Genomic DNA, 18041 nt, shown 5'->3' with positions numbered 1-18041 from the left:
GATATGCCAAATTCTTTGCCCCTGTGGATCTCTGGAGTGTATACCAGACATCTTTAGGAGCCATATTTAACACTCAAAAATGAAATCTGCAGCCTCTGATACTAACATATATTGTTCTGATCTGGGGTGTACTCTTAAAGGATTAAAGCTGTCCTTTCTAAATCAACGGCCACCTTAAAATCCAACAACATAGCAGTCCAAGTATTGGTGTTTCTGAGCTCAGCTGTGGTCAAAGCCAAGTTAAACCACAGTTTGAAGACCTGCGACTAAATATGTGAATCCAGTAGACAAATTTCAAAGCAAACCTTTACAAGAGACAAGACTTTAAATCTATTTGATTTCTTAGAAAAGTTTAACAATACAAAACTTTTATGATTATCTTTCATTTTCAATGCAAGGATAAACTTCCCATCCCATGACCAAGCAATGTAATATCTATCGCAAGATGTTATAAATTGCATTTCAAAGGATTAAACAGTCATAAATAGTTCTGTTCTAATAAAAATACTTTGCCAGTTTTCCATTCACAGGTTAAATTTAAGAGAAACAAACTAGACAAGATAATCGGGAAAGCAGAATCAGGTAGGACCTGTTCTGTCTGGGTTTAACTGCATGAAAAAATGCAAAAACATAACATTTGATACATAGTCATCTAAAGAGCAAGTTGTTTTTAATACTAGTTTGCATAACAATAAGTACAGATAATGCATTATTAAAGTAAATAAAAATGGAAAGTGCTGGAAATACTCAGGAAAACAGGTCTTAGCTGTAGGAAGAGAAAGTAATACTCAAGTAGACTTTTTTAAAAGAAGTTATTTGCTAGATAACTAGAAACATTGCTTTTTTAAATAACACAACCTATTGTGTTCTTTTAATACATGATTGTTGCCCTATCTTTAAATCTTCATTGAGCTTCACAGAAAGATTGGGTCTATGCAAAGATTATGTTCTCCAATATCAGCTGATCGGTGTTCTAAATTATTAACAAAAAGTGTGTGTCTGTAGTTTCTTTCATTCATTGCTCTCATTCCTTGTGGATCTTAGGGGCATATGCTATGTGTCTTGATGAGCCCCATATTTAAAGTTTAAATTGGAAACTTGCTTAAGTACTTAGGTCCAGCTTTTAGTTTCCTGCAGATAATAGCAATGGATCATACAAGGATTAAAATAATTAACGCACTGGCACTTACTAGAGGGCCTTGTTGTACAAGTACCCCTCACTTAATAAGTGGGTGAACAGAAGTCTCCACCTGTCTATCATCTACTGTTTAACACAGCAGATGCTGGTGCATCTGACCTCCTGCTTGGTTGCTGGCACTGGCGGTCAGAGCCAGAGTTTGACCATAAGACATAGAAACAGAATTAGGCCATCTGGCCCATTGAGTCTGTATATTCTGAAAACCTAGCAACAAAGCCATCTATTCCATCATCTAAACCATTTATCTACAGCACAAAATGAAGTGGTACAACCCCTGTGGAACACCACTAGTCACTGGAAGCCAACCAGAAAGGATCCTTTTATTCCCACTCGCTGCCTCCTACCAATCAGCCAGTGCTCTAACCATGTTAGTAACTATCCTGTAATACCATGGGCTCTTAACTTGGTAAATAGCCTCACGTGTGGCACCTTGCCAAAGGTTTTCTGAAAGTCTAGATATACAACATCCACCACATCCCCTTTATCTATCCTACTTGTAATCTCCTCAAAGAATTCCAACAGGTTCGTCAGGCAGGATTTTCCCTGAAGGAAACCTGTTGTACTATCTTGTCCTGTATTACCAAGTACTCCATCACCTCATCATTAACAAATGACTCTAGCATCTTCCCAACCACTGAGGTCAGGCTAACTGGTCTATAATTTCCTTTCTGCTGCCTGCCTCCTTTCTTAAAGAGTGGAGTGACATTTGCAGTTTTCCAGACCTCTGGCACCATGCCATAGTCCAACGATTTTTGAAAGATCATTTCTAATGGCACCATAACCTCTAACGCTACCTATTTCAGAACCCTAGGGTGCAGTTCTTCTGGTCTGGGTGACTTATGCACCTTTAGGTCTTTCAGCTTTTGAGCACCTTCTCTCTTGTAACAGTAACTGTACCCACTGCTCTTCCTTCACACACTACAACATCAGGCATACTGCTAGTGTCTTCCACAGAGACGATTGATGCAAGATACTCATTTTGTTCATCAGCCATCTTATTATTTTGTCTGCCTCATTTTCTAGCGGCCCTCTATCCATTTTCATTTCTCTTTTATTTTTAACATACTTGAAAAAACTTTTACTATCCACTTTGATATTATTTGCTAGCTTGCTTTCATATTTCATCTTTTCCCTTCTAATGATTTGGGTGTGTCAAGCTAAGGAACATGATATATTTCATATCTGACCCCCACCAACCCCTGCTTTATACCAGCATTTAATTCAGCCCCAATTGTTTGGAGGAGATTGCCAACCTGGATGGAAAGGATAAATGAAGACAAGTGATAAATGAAGGCAAGTGAATACAGGCTATATTTAAGGCAGAAGTCGATTGATTCTTGATTGGTTAGGGTAGTGGTCGCCAACCTGTCGATCTTTGAGACTTTCCCAGAAGATCCCGAAAAAGTGAAAAATAAATACACAAATACTGTTGAGAGATTGTTTCCGGGTTGCGGGGTTTTAGTTCCATTCTTTCTGCCAGTGCGCATGTGTGTAGCTCCCCTGCCATGCACCGCGGTAGAAAAGACTGGAAGTAAAACCCCGCAACCCAGAAGCACCCTCTCTTTACAAACAGTTTCCGTAGCAGGGGGTATTGCTATATTATCATTAACCTAATTTGTATTAATTTATCTTTATAATGCTCACGTTAGAACACTTCTCCCCCTTTAAATTCCAACATTCCCTAAATGTAAATAACTGGGAAACAAAAAATAGTGGTGTCACTATCTTGTGTACCTCTGAAACTTATACTAGTGTCTCAGTAACAGTTTACCAATACAAAACACCTGAAAAACGTGGCAAATTCAACATTCAGTCTAACAAAGGAAACTGTCCATTCAAGTATTCAGTCTGTCAGGAGGTTTGCGTGGGCGCTGTGCTGCAATAGATGAAAATTATTAAATCTAAGTACAGGAGCTGTCTTACTGACAGACACCTCACAGACTGTCTCAGACTGGCTGTCTGTAGTTATGAGTCAAATTTCTCACTCCCAAATGAGGGACAAAAGTAGCAGTCAAATACGGAACACTTGTGTTTACCTCAAGAAAGACTGCCATGACCATGAAGCCCTGCGTGGGCACGTGTGCGCGCATGCGTGTACGTGCCGATTTTTTTCTACAAATTGGTTTTGGCTTAATCTTCCCGATTCTGTTAAGTGAAACTACACAGTGTACATACATTATTTCTACTTCCGGGTTGCGGGGTTTTCTGCCAGGTGCGCATGTGCGTGACTAACCAATTTAGTAGGTCGATCTCGCCTTTCACTAAGGCCAAGGTAGGGGATCTTGGGCTTAAAAAGGTTGGTGACCACTAGGTTAGGGTTACGGTTGAAGGCAGGAGATTGGGACTGAGAGGGGAAATGGATTAGCCATGATGGAATGGGAGGCAGACTCAATGGGCCAAATTGTCTAATCCTGCTCCTGTATCTTATGGTCTAAGTGTTTCTTAAGTTTAATTATTAATAATATTTTATTTAATTTATTAGTTAAGTAATTTTAAAATTAGTTATTTCTTTGCTTTTTTAAATTAGTTACATCTATTTCTGTTGTTTTTAATTGTCTCTCATTAACAGACAATTAGATAAAATTAAAAGGGCGTTTGACCACACAAGACATCAGGGCAGGTTTGGAGCAGGGCTTCAGGTCTGTTGCTGCTCGCAGATTGTTGTGCCTCACAACACAGCCGTGCAAACGGACTTTTGGTTGGGTTGGATCTGTGTGACCAAAAAAAGGTTGGTGATGGATCATTTAAATTGTGCTTCACTGTATTAAAGCAATTTTATGCTCTGTTGATACAGGCAGCTGGGAAAAGGAGGAGTACCTTAGGGAAATTCCAACCCTGCCTGACTTTTGTTCTTTATGTAGAATGCATGATAACATGGCACTTTCAGTGATGCCCTGTTCTTTGGAAAATATTATAAATCTACCAAATCCCAGAGTTCTGAAACAAGAACAGAAATGCTGGAAGAACTGATCCAATCAAGACAAGTACTGTTTCAAGTCAGTGACTCTTCTTGAGAACTGTGGAAAGAATGGGGGGTTTACAGCTTTCAAAGCAGAGCTAGAGACCTGTGTAAGACAACAGTCAATGTGGAGACAGATAAAAGGAGATGGAGGCCCTCAATCCAGAATATCAACTTCTCTCTCCACAGATGCTGCTTGACCTGTTGAGTTTCTCCAGTAGTTTGTTCTTTGCTAGTTATTGGTTAAGACAGATCATGTGATACAGGGCATCAAAGACTATCTGTTAATAAGACTTTATAGAGATAGGGACACAAGTGTGATAATGGGAAACAGTGAGAAAGGTGTGTTACGTTATGTTGGAAAATTCCATGTTCATTCTGGAAAGTTGAAAAGTGCCTAGATGGAATATAACATGTTCCTTCTGGTTATCTGGGCCTGACTATGCCAGTGTAGGAGGCTACAGGCAGACATATCAGAATGGGAATAAGATTGAGAATTAAAGTGGTATATAACAAGAATCTTGAAATCACTCCTGTACATTGAGCACAGGTCTCAGCAAAATGATTGTGCTAACCACTGGCTAATGGGCTGCCCCATGCTAATCTGCCTGTAGATGTCACATTGTAAACAACAAATGCAGCAGACTAGACTGGAAAGGATGCAAATGAATTCTGCTTCACACAGAATGATTGCTGGATGGTGGTAAGGCAAGGGGAAAATGGGCAGGCTTTGCACCTCCTCTGGTGCATGGGAACATGCCATGGGATGGAGACAGGTGGACATCAGATCAATGTGACATGAAGTGAGAGGTCCCTGCAAAATGCAGGATGGGGAGGGGAGGGGAAGATGTGAATGGTGGGATCATGTCGGGGCTGGTGGAAACCCAGTTATACTGCTTCCAGATGCTTGGGGTAATGAGATAAGAACATGTGCTCACCCAAACATATCTTCAGCCCGTTTTTGTCTGAATGTGGCTGTAAATTAATGTTGCCTCTGGCAGCCTGCAGGTGAGCTATCTGGGAGCGAAAGTGAGTGTATTTGTGGTGTTCTGCTTGTTATGGCAGATAGTTATAGGGCCTGTTGCAAGAGCTGGCACAAACCCATGACAACCTCCTTATGCACCGCTTCTTTGAGAAGTACAAGTATATTGCCCTTGGTGTGTGAATTCTAATTCTAATTAGAAGGGTTCTAATCCCCACCCACTGGTTTGTTCTCCCTGCAGACCAATACTGGGTACTTCCTCCTCCTGGTCTTCCTCAGTTTGAGTGGATCCAGTGAGAGGGCTAAATGATTAAAAACAAAAGCGTACACTGCTGAAGGTCTCCTTTAAGAGCGAAGAACCGTTCTGCAGGCATTATACTTCCTTTCGAAATGTCCAAACAGTCAGAGTAGTTTAAAAAAATAGTGCAGATGCTAGAATCTGGAGCAAGAATCTGAATGAGAAACTGGGTGTGGGGGGGGGGGGGGGGTGGTGAGCAGTAACTGTGGGGTTGGGGTGGGGAAAGAAGTGTTGTTTAAAATTCCTTCCTCCCCCTCCCCAGAGATGCTGTTCATGTGCTGAGTTTCTCCCGCAGGCTAGTACTTCGAAAAAATTTGCTTTTTTTAATGTATCATTATTTTATGTAAGTTTTCCAATACCTCAATGTAGCAGAGGATTCTCCTTTAAAAAATACTCAAAAGTGAATATCCTCCTGATATTTAAGATGTGGAAAGTGTTACGGGTGTATTCGGGTTCCAGTGTTGAGCAAACACCTCAATTACATTTTGCTCATGACTTTGGCTCTAACCCACATTGAGGTAAGTCTGGTAGCTTTCTCAGGGCTTTCTTGATGTTTGCATTGTGGGCATTAAATAGAAAATTAGTGCAGCTTTTCTGCTGGGGAAAAAAATGATTTTGACCTCCTACTGCCCCATTCCTGAAGAAAATCATCTGAGAACAATTCCCTTCCCCACCTTCCCAATCCATAGACCTTTTATTGGGTATAGATGGAAAAACTGCTTACAAATGTACGACCAAGCATTAAAAAAGGAGCTTTGGTGAGATTTATTAGTGGACAGTAGTTGAAATATTCCTTTGATTGTTTCTGAAATTAGAGCTCTGCATTCACTAAATTTATTCATTCTTTCCACAGGTCACATTCCCAAGCAACAAGAAAGCTTCTATTTAAAAGCTCAAAGGCTTACTCTGAGATCTTCAATTGAAATGTAGTTTCACTTATAATTAAGGCTGCAAAGGAATGGAATTGGGTTTAATCTGGTACTGGGATTTTTTTAAAAAACAGGTCTGATAAAGACTGTAATTATGCTGATAGCTTGGTGCTAAATTTGTTGTGCATCTATTGAGAACTAAGTACTGCTGTACGATAGAGAAAAAAATGTGCTTAATTAAACTCTTGTTTTTTTTGTGTTAAAGCCGCTAATTGGAAGCTAATCATTCAAAGTTGTAATAACATACTTAAGGAAAAAGCTTACAATGCATGCATGTTTATAAGGATTTGCAGTTCAATGTGACTGTCTCAAAGGTGTGGTTGAACTGTGGAGAAACCTTTGAGGGGGTAAGGATTAAGTAAAAGACGGAATGATGACCTGGAACCTTAGAGTTGAAGCGAGTGGACTGAAAATATAGGTTGAATGCCATTTTTTTCCAAAAGTGCTGAAGAACAGGAATGGTTATTAATATAATTTTACAATGAATAATTATCATAGTCAAACAAGGATTAGAAAACAGGTAAGGACTATTTTCACCTGCAGCAACAAATAAACTGCTAGAGAAATTCACTGAGTTAGTAGATTCCAGCATCTGCAGTCTCTTGTGTCTCACCCATTTTCTAAATAACACCATCTTCAATCAATAAGGTGATGCCTCAAAAAAAGCGGCACCTACCAATGAAGACCCCATCACCCAGAACATGCCACCAGAACAGGAGCCTGAAGACACACACTCGGTGTTTCAGGGACAACTTCTTCACATTCCCCATCAGATTTCTGAATGGACAATGAATCAACTTTTATGTATTTAGTGAGACACAGCATGGAACAGTACCCTCTGGCCCTTCGATCTGTGCTGCCCAGCAATGCCCTGATTTAATCCTAGCCTGATCATGGGACAATTTACAAAGGCCTACTAACCTACCAACAGGTATACGTTTGTACTGGGAGGAAACCAGAGAACCAGAAATCCACGCAGTCACGATGAGAAAGTACAAACTCTTTACAGACAGCAGCAAGCATTGAACCTGGGTCACTGATACTGTAAAGGGTTGTGCTAGCCACTACACTACCGTGCACCAACACATGAATACTACCTCACTATTTTTGCTCTTTTTGAACTTATTTTTTATATATATTTCTTACTGTAAATTTTAGATTGTTGCTGCAAAATAAAATTCACAACATATCAATGATATTCAACCTAAAAAATATGTAAAAATCCATGAGAATTTGTAGCCCAGCAGATTCTCATAAAATTCTTACCAACAGGTATTTATTTTCATGATAAATATTACAAATCCACTTACTACTTATCAAGTACAAGGTGTCTTTATCCTAGCAGCACTAACTCAACAGGAAATTTGCAGATGCAATCATGCAAGAAAATGTCAGACTGCAGCTGCTTTTCAGGTTGTGCACCTGTCTACAGTCATCAGCGCTATCTGCAGACTGCCAACCCTTTCCCCAGCCTCCAAAATCCAATCATCATGCAGCTGGTTTGAACTGTCAGGTTCATGTTCAAGAATTGCTGGTGTCAATCAAGATAAATGATAAACAGAACAGATGAATCTATCCTATTTATAGTTCTCAATCCACAGCAAGAAGCCATTGTCGGCAGAACATTACGTTTAAGCTGCTGTATTACCCACAAGGCATTGTAGCTAAAATGGCTAATACAGAATGATCAGCTTTGCCAAAATAAGACCTATCACTAAATTGAACAATCCTGCATTGAAAAATGACCTGTTAAAATGAACTTGTTTGAACCCAGCTTTTCAGAACTTTTTTCTTTAAGTCTTTTCCTAAGTACCAGCTTTTCTGGAGCACATTCCTAGGTGCATGTCACCTTTTTGCCAACCTCATCCAAAAGGCCACCAATGAAGTGTGAGTGCTATCAGAGCCAGTAAGTAACTTTTCTGGTTCCTGGAAGCAACGGCATTGGCCTAATCTTGTCAGTTTTGGATGAACAAAGATCTAAAATCTGACAGTAACTGCTTACGAGAAGTTCATTCTAAGATAACCTATCCCATTGCAATTTAATCTTTCCAATAAATGTCATTGAAGACAAAATATGCAGAAGAAAGCATGATTCTCACAGTAAAACTAAATTCAACAGTCCAGAATACATAAAGTCAGGGCGGGAGTGGGAGGCTCAATAAGAGGCTGATGAGTCACAATGTGCAAGTTCTACCAAGTCAGGGTAAGGATCAGGTGTCAGAGATTGTTGATTAGACATGGCAATAGGTGAGTCAAGAGAATAGGGAATGAGCTTTGTTCGGAGTGGGGTTCTTAGCTGAGAAAAGTTTGCCAATTGTCGTTGGGCTGGTGACAGAAGGCTGACGGTTTACTTTAAGTCACCCTGAAGTGGTCTTTGAGAGCCTACCTCTGCCAGAACAACTCAGATTATGCAGACCATGTTTGTGTGACCAAAAATTATGGAAACGGTATTCAATCACATGTGGAATACTGCTGGGTGTGTCAGGGTTCCTGCATGAACTGGTGCACAAAGAGAACTGGAGGGAAGTTTGGATTTAAGCATCCATGCAGTTCCATTTCAGGTGTTTGCTCTTTGAGGTGTCCACTGCTCTGGCATACGTCTGCCTTCCAAATTTTGTGAAAATGAAATATGATCAAATCATAACTGTGATGTTTCTTTGTCTTATTTTGATTTATTTTAGGCGAATATAAATTGGGATTTTTTTTAAAAAAAGGACCCGGTCTCAACAGGGGTTTGCAGCTTAGTTCAATGAAATGAGACTGCAGTGTCCTGGGTTCCCGTTTGCTCAGTATGCATGACCAACACAAAATAAATAAACACCACTGAATCAGTTAAGGGTTCACATCAAAACAAAGGCATAAAATTAATGAGTGAGCAGGTTGAGGATTTCCAAACAAAAGAATGCTTGGAAAGGAATACAATTAATGGCTTAGTAAATCAAAATGACGACCAATACTTCTGAACTTTATTCTGTGAATTTGAACAAGTAGGCAGATGGTTTTGTTGTTGGAAACATTGACCACCGACTTTTTTCTGCCATAGGCCCAGTACTCATGTCCAAGCCTCTGGTCATGCCTTGTCCCACACTACCTTAGATGAGCAACACGTACAATGAGCTGGAGGAACTCAACAGGTCGGGCAGCATCCGTGGAAACGAGCAGTCAACGTTTCGGGCCGAGACCCTTCATCCGGACCCTGACAAAGGGTCTCAGCCCGAAACGTTGACTGCTCGTTTCCACGGATGCTGCCCGACCTACTGAGTTCCTCCAGCTTGTTGTATGTGTTGCTTTGACCCCAGCATCTGCAGTGTACTTTGTGTCAACCTTAGATGAACCTGGAGGTTAATTTTGCTTGTCTGGACAGACCAAGAGTAAAGTGACAAGGACCTAGGTAGAGGTAGGGCCTCAAAAGATCTGTTAGAGTGGCATGGTAGCCCACACAGGATCCTCCCATGCAACTCCTCTGGAAACCATCGACCGGTGGCAAAGCGCTATGAAATTCTTGAATGCCTCAGTTACATAAATAGTTCCAAATTAAAATAAAATTAGATAAAAGAATTTTACAAGGAAATTGTCTTAATTTTCTCCAAATCTCTGCGCTGCCCATTTAAAATCATGAGCTTAAAGGTTGCAAGCGCAGATTCCTCAGGACAAATGGTGCAGAATCTCAGCAAGATCTGGTTCTGCTGCTGAACCCCATGAGACGACTAGCAGAGTAATGCAGCTAGCAAATTACCAAGAGCTTAGTTGGCAAGACTGAGGTTGGTAGACAGTAAATGTAGAACTGCTACAGTTTACCAGTAAAATCCAAGTTCATAACCTTCTTAGCACACCTAACTGAACTCACATATGTATACATACTGTACCTGGTCTGAAAAGATAATGAATAATTTCTATAAATGCTGGTTTTTCTGATGAAGAGAAAGCTAACAGAATGACTGGAAGGCAGACATCTCTAATTTTCCAAGCACTGTTCTGCATTTGTTGCAATATTGCTGATTATCAACAAATCAGTTTGATTGGTATTCTTGCTTCTTAAGGCTAAGTCACAATAGCAAATCACAGTGATATTTTATGGGCAGCAAACAAAGCTACTAATTATTCTATTAATTATACTTTTTCTGGACTATGATCAATGGAATCAATAGTTTGTGGTTTCCCTTTGGGAGCTGTGCTTTTGAGATGTCTGTATGGCCTGGCGTTTTTGCAGAATCAGGAAGGATACAAACTGGACTCTCAAGGGTACAGGTATGGTCAAGGTGGTCGTTGCTATGAAGTAGACTTGGGACCAGATGAAACTTTGGTCTGGATTGAAGTGGCAGGGCCTGGGCACAAGAGCAGAAAATTAACCCAAATTTAGCCAATTTAAGCACTGAGTCTGATTAAAAAGATCAACGCATCAAGGCTGAGGGTAAGCAATGAGCCGGTGTTCAGCTCACTACTGAACTGCTCCGTGGCTGTGAACTCCAGCCGACGGGCTTCTGGACTGGCTGCAGCACTGAACTGCTCCGTGGCTGTGAACTCCAGCCGACGGGCTTCTGGACTGGCTGCAGCACTGAACTGCTCCGTGGCTGTGAACTCCAGCCGACGGGCTTCTGGACTGGCTGCAGCACTGAACTGCTCCGTGGCTGTGAACTCCAGCCGACGGGCTTCTGGACTGGCTGCAGCACTGAACTGCTCCGTGGCTGTGGACTCCAGCCGACGGGCTTCTGGACTGGCTGTAGCACTGAACTGCTCCGTGGCTGTGAACTCCAGCCGACGGGCTTCTGGACTGGCTGCAGCACTGAACTGCTCCGTGGCTGTGAACTCCAGCCGACGGGCTTCTGGACTGGCTGTAGCACTGAACTGCTCCGTGGCTGTGAACTCCAGCCGACGGGCTTCTGGACTGGCTGCAGCACTGAACTGCTCCGTGGCTGTGGACTCACTTTCAAAGATTCTGTGGTTCGTGTTCTCTGTGTTATTTATTTACTTTTTTAAGTGTTTGCTCAATTTATTTTCAGTGGCCCAATCGAATTGACAGAGGAGGCTCCACATAGGTAGGGGTGAGGATTTAAAAAGTAATGTTCACGTGCTTTCACTTTTACCTCCACCCCAATTGTATTGCGATTTATTAGCAAGGGCAAATAAAGATAAGGTGGGAACAAGTGGAGCGGCCATTGTAGGAGTGTACCAGTGTTAGAGTGGGGAGGCTTTGGCTCAGCAGGCTTGGGTGATGCAAGCTTCCTCTTCATTCTTTGTCTTTTAGTGTATAATTAGTGCCATGGGAATGGCTCCAGGGGCTGTGTTGTGTTCTTTGTGTGAGATGTGGGCATTCTGGGAGACCTCCAGCCTTTCAGTTAACCGTATCTGTGTTGGGTGCAATGAGCTGCAGCTCCTCAGAGAATGTGTTAAGGAACTGGGGCTGCATCTTGATAATCTTTGGCTCATTTGGGCGAATGAGCAGGTAGTGGATAGGAGCTATAGAGAGGTAGTCACCTCTAAGTTGCAGGAGGCAGGTGCCTGGGTGACTGTCAGGAGAGGGAATGGAAATGAGCAGCCAGTGCAGAGTATCCCTGTGGCGGTTCCCCTCAATAACAACTATACCACTCTGAATACTGTTGAGGGGGAAATGAAGCAATCAGGTCTCAGGAACTGAGTCAGGACCGATGGCTCAGAAGGGAAGGAGTGAGAAGTGGATTGCAGTATTGACTGGGGATTCCATAGTTAGAGGAGTAGACATGAGATTCTGTGGGTGTGAAAGGGACACCCAGACAATATGTTGCCTCCCAGGTGCCAGGGTCAGGGACATCTCGGGTTGGGTCCAAGCATTCTAAAGGGGGAGGGTGAACAGCCAGATGCTGTGGTGCATGTAGTTATTAATGATACAAGTAGGAAAAGGGATGAGGTCCTGAAGAGGGAATATAGCGAGTTAGGTACAAAGATGAAAAGCAAAACCTCAAGATTAGTAATCTGTGGATTCCTGCCTGTGCCGTGAACATAAGAATAGGATGATTTGGCAGATGAATGTGTGGCTGAGGAAGTGTTGCGGGGGCAGGGCTTCAGATTTCTGGATCACTGGTATCTCTTCTGGGGAAGGTACTACCTGTATGAAAGAGAGTGGTTACACCTGAACCCGAGGGGGACCAATATCCTTGCTGCAGGTTTTTCCAGAGCTCTTGGGCAGGGTTTAAACTAAATTGGCTGGAGGATGGGAAATGGACTGATAGGGGTGAGGATAGGGCAGATGGTATACAAGTAGGTGCAGTGTGTAGTGAGACTATGAGGAAAGACAGGCAGATGATAGGGCAAAACTGTGGTGAATACAGGACAAGGTGTGATAGTTGAATGCATGCGGAATATGGAATAAGGGAGATGATCTTGGAGTGCAGTTAGCAATTGACAGGTATAATGTTGTAGGCACCACTGAGCCGTGGCTGAAAGAAGGTCAGAGTTGGGAGCTTAACACCCAAGGACACATATTATATGAAAAGGACAGGCAGGTAGGCAGAGGAAATGGGGTAGCTCGGTTGGTAAAAAATGAGATCAAATCCTTAAAAAGAGGTAACATAGGATCAGAAGATGTTGAATCCTTGTGGGAAGATTTAAGAAACTGCAAGGGTAAAAATACCCTGATGGGAGTTATATATTCAGGCCCATGAACAGTAGCCAGAATGTGGGCTACAACGGGAGATAGAAAAGGCACGTCAAAAGGCAATGTTCTGATAGTCTTGGGGTATTCCAGTACGCAGGTAGATTGGGAAAATCTAGCTGCTACTGGATCGCAAGAGACAGAATTTGAAAAATGCCTATGAGGTGGCTTTTTAGAGCAGCTTGTGGTTGAGCCCACCAGAGGAAAGGCTTTTCTGGATTGGGTGTTGTGTAATGAACCGGATACATCCCACAGAAAAAGAGGTATTCTAAAAGGCAGGATGATGACAAGGGAAGTCAAAGACAACATAAAAGCGAAAGACAGGATAGATAATGGAGCAAAGATTAGTGGGAAGTTAGAGGATTAGGAAGTTGTTAAAAACCAACACAAGACAACTAAAAAGCCATAAGGAGTTAAAAGATGAAATATGAAGCTAAACTAGCCAATAATATCAAAGAGGATACCAAGTTTTTTTCAGATATACAAAGCGTAAAAGAAAAGTGAGAGTAGATATCAGAGCACAGGAAACTGATGCTGGAGAGGTAGTAATGGGGGACAAGATGAACTGAATAAGCATTTTGAATTACACTTCACCGTGGAAGACACTAGCAGTATGCTGGAAGCTCAAGCCTGTCAAGGGGAAGAAGTGAATGCAGTTGCTATTACTAGGGAGTAGATGCTTAAGAAGCTGAAAGTTCAGAAGATCCACAAGTTACTTCAACTAGATAGAAGACACCCCAGGATTCTTCAGAAGGTAGCTGAAGAAACTATGGAGGCATTAGTAATGACCTTTCACGGATTACTAGATTTTGATGTGGTTTCAGATGCCTGAAAAATTGCAAATGTCACTCCACTCTTCAAGAAGGGAGAAGGCAGAAGAAAGGAACTTACAGGCTAGTTAGCCTGACCTCAGTGGTTCAGAGATGTTGGAGTCAATTATTAAGGACAAGGTCTCAGGGTACTTGGAGACACATGATAAAATGGGTGAAAGCCAGCATGGTTTCCTTAAGGGAATATCTTGCCTGACAAATTTGTTGGAATTCTGTGAGGAGATAACAAGAATGGTTGACAAAGGCGAATCTTGTGAATGTTGAGTACTTAGACAAGGTGTTGTGCATGAGTCTGCTGAACAAGAGCCCGTGGTATTACAGGAAAGATACTGGTATGGATAGAGATTTGGCAGATTGGCAGGAGGCAAATAGCGGGAATAAAGGTTGCGTTTTTTTGATTGGCTGCCGGTTACTAGTGGTATTCTGCAGGGGTCTGTGTTGGTACTGCATCCTTTTATGCTACATGCCAACTATTTGGTTGACAGAATTGATGGCTTTTTGGATGATATGAAGATAGGTGGAGTGATAGGTAGAGTTGAGATAACAGGGAGGTTGTAGAAAGACTTGACACCTTAGGAGAGTAGGCAAAGAAATGGCAGATGGAATACGGTTTCGGGAAGTGTATGGTCATGTAGTTTGGGAGAAGGAATAAAAGCACAGACTATTTTCTAAACAAGGAGAAAATTAAAAAACTCTGAGGTGCAGAGGGATTTGGGAGTGCTCCTGCAGAATTCCCTAAAGGTTAGCTTGTAGGTTGAGCCGGTGGTAACGTAGGTAAACGCAATGGTAATATTCATTTGGGGAGGACTGGAATACAAAAGCAAGGATGCAATACTGAGGCTTTATAAGGCACTGGTGAAGCCTCACTTGGAGTATCGTGAGCAGTTTTAGGCCCCTTATCTAAGAATGGATGTGTTGACATTGGAGTGGGTTTAGAGGAGGCTCATGAGTACAATTCTGGGAATGAAAAGGTAGTCCTCATTTGACAGCTCTGGGCCTGTACTTGCTGGAACTTAGAAGCATGGTGGGGGGAGTGGAATCAATCGAATGTTGAAAGGCCTAGACAGAGTGAATGTGGAGGGAATGTTTCTTATAGTGGATGAATCTTGGACCAGAGGGCACAGTCTCAGAATAGAGGGACCACCATTTAGAACAGAGATGAGAAGGAATTTCTTTAGCCAGAGTGTGGTGAATCTGCGGAATTCATTGCCACAGGCAGCTCTGCTGGTCAGTTGTGGAGTGCATTTAAGACAGAGGTTGATAGGTTCTTGATTAGTCAGGACAATAGACAATAGACAGTAGGTGCAGGAGTTGGCCATTCAGCCCTTCTAGCCAGCACCACCATTCAGTGTGATCATGGCTGATCATACACAATCAGTACCCCGTTCCTGCCCTCTCCCCATATCCCTTGACCCCACTATCTATGAGCTCTATCTAACTCTCTCTTAAATGCATCCAGAGACTTGGCCTCCACTGCCTTCTGGGGCAGAGCATTCCACATATCCACCACTCTCTGGGTGAAAAAGTTTTCCGCATCTCTGTTCTAAATGGCCTACCCCTTATTCTTAAACTGTGGCCTCTAGTTCTGGACTCACCCATCAGCGGGAACATGCTTCCTGCCTCCAGTGTGTCCAATCCCTTAATAATCTTATATGTTTCAATCAGATCCCCTCTCATCCTTCTAAATTCCAGTGTATACAAGCCCAGTCGCTCCAATCTTTCGATATATGACAGTCCTGCCATTCCAGGAATTAACCTTGTGAACCTACGCTGCACTCCCTCAATAGCAAGAATGTCCTTCCTCAAATTTGGAGACCAAAACTGCACACAATACTCCAGGTGTGGTCTCACCAGGGCCCTGTACAGCTGCAGAAGGACCTCTTTACTCCTATACTCAATTTCTCTTGTTATAAAAGCCAGCATGCCATTAGCTTTCTTCACTGCCTGCTGTACCTGCATGCTTGCTTTCACTGACTGATGTACAAGAACACCTAGATCTTGTTGTACTTCCCCTTTTCCTAACTTGACTCCATTTAGATAGTAATCTGCCTTCCTGTTCTTGCCACCAAAGTGGATAACCTCACCTTTATCCACATTAAACTGCATCTGCCATACATTTGCCCCCTCACCCAACCTGTCCAAGTCACCCTGCATTCTCATAACATCCTCCTGACATTTCACACTGCCACCCTGCTTTGTGTCATCAACAAATTTGCTGATGTTACTTTAAATCCCTTCATCTAAATCATTAATGTATATTGTAAACAGCTGCGATCCCAGCACCGAACCTTGCGGTACCCCACTGGTCAGAGCCTGCCATTCCAAAAGGGAGCCGTTAATCACTACCCTTTGTTTCCTGTCAGCCAGCCAATTTTCAATCCATGTCAGTACTCTGCCCCGAATACCATGTGCCCTAATTTTGCCCACTAATCTCTTACGTGGGACTTTATCAAAAGCTTTCTGGAAGTCCAGGTACACTACATCCACTGGCTCCCCCTTGTCCATTTTCATAGTTACATGAAAGGTTATGGGGAAAAGGCAGGAGAATGAGGTTGAGAGGGTAAATGGATCAGCATGATGAAATGGAGGAGCAGACTCAATGGGCTGAATGGCCTAATCCTGCTCCTATCTCTTATGGTTTGATGGTCTTGTGGCTTGTTCTCTTTTTTCTGCTCTTTAGGTGTTTGATGGTCTTTGTTGTGTGGGTTCTATGTATTTCTTTGTTTTGGGGCTGCCTTCAAGAAGACAACTCTCAAGGTTGTATGTGGTAATAAGTGTACTTTGTATCCAAGACTGAACCGGTTTGGGGAGCTGACGGTTTCAAAGGTAAGGAACTCAACCTTTTTTTCAATAAAATTGCAAAGACATGCTGTTAGTGATATATATGTATAGGCTTGATACTAAATAACTCAGGAAGTAAGCTTGTTCAACAAATGGTCCTGCCTGACAACTCAAATCTAGCACACTAAAGATCCAAGACTTAAATTGCATGTAGGAAAGAACAATGTTGACAATGCTGATATTTGTTTAGAACTCTGTCACAAACTCAGTTCTCTATCTGCTGACTCCATCACTCTATCCAGTTATAATCAGAGGCTGAACTACACCATTTACATCCCGGTGTCCCATTTCAGTGAGAGATCGCTTTCAGCCTCAAAAATTTCTTGGCCATTGCCAAAGCCTCCAACATTCACCTTTTCAACTCTGTAACATTAGCTTCTTCTGTCTAAGCTTACCTGCTGCTGAATCTCCACTCACTTGTTTGCTGCCCTTAAATACATCTATTTCCATTGCTCGTTCCCTTCATTCTGCACTCCACAAACTAAGCCCATCTACAGTTGGACTCAAGCTCACACTAAGTCCCATCATGAATCACACTTATTAGCTCACTGTCTTCAGATTCAGCAACACCTAATTATAAACTCCTTAATCTAGTTTTCAAACCTCTAGATGCCCCACATTTTCTGATCATTTTCACCTCCTCCAGGTCTACAAGCCCTTAAACGTCTGCACCCGTCCAATTCTGTGCATTTGCTCAGTTTTGATTTTCACTGGTCCTTACACAATAAACGATTTCACCGATCATTATATTTCTTGTATTTCTTTACAATTCAGAGGGAGACTACCTGGCTGAACAGGTTAATGCTGGCTCTCAGTACAAGCCCACCTGTCTCATTTCCCATCTCTGCCCCCCATTCTCTTCCCATCCATCTACACTGGAGGGAGGGGCAATATATAGTAGCCGCTTAACCCACAAGAATTTCTTTTTCTCTGAAGGAGGAAACAAAATCACCCAGAGGGAACTCTGCATCAACTGCACCTGAGGATTAGAATCTGATCTCTGCAGCACTACCCACTGCCTTAGCAACTTCACCTCAATCTTCCCCATCTCATCATTTTAGACATTCTTTTAAAGTTGCTATTTCTTCTCATGTCACTCAGAATTAGACATTATTTGATCATCCTCTTTTGAAAGGCTGGAGTCATTTTATTATGTTAACAGCACACATCATTGACTTATTTTTTTTAAAAAATATCAATATGAAATAATACCTCTGTTTTCCCTCTCTTTACAGGTGCTATCTGACCTACTCAGTATTTCCTGTTTAATTTCAAACCTGTAGAATCCTCAGTATTTTCCCTTCAGCTATGCATGCAAATTGACCTTACTATCCTTAAAAGTTGACTCTTACTGCACTGGCAACTTCTCTACCACT

At 42.1% G+C, this 18041-nt stretch overlaps 1 protein-coding gene across 3 annotated transcripts in view; it reads right to left on the bottom strand.

Annotated features, from left to right (window-relative positions):
- Nucleotides 1-18041, bottom strand: part of eya1 (EYA transcriptional coactivator and phosphatase 1) — a 191619-nt gene that overhangs the window by 81705 nt on the left and 91873 nt on the right. The window lies entirely within an intron of this gene.

The sequence above is a fragment of the Hemitrygon akajei genome, chromosome 1 (genome assembly GCF_048418815.1).
Source record: "Hemitrygon akajei chromosome 1, sHemAka1.3, whole genome shotgun sequence".
NCBI classification, from domain to species: domain Eukaryota; kingdom Metazoa; phylum Chordata; class Chondrichthyes; order Myliobatiformes; family Dasyatidae; genus Hemitrygon; species Hemitrygon akajei.
This window is presented reverse-complemented; position numbering and strand designations above follow the sequence as displayed.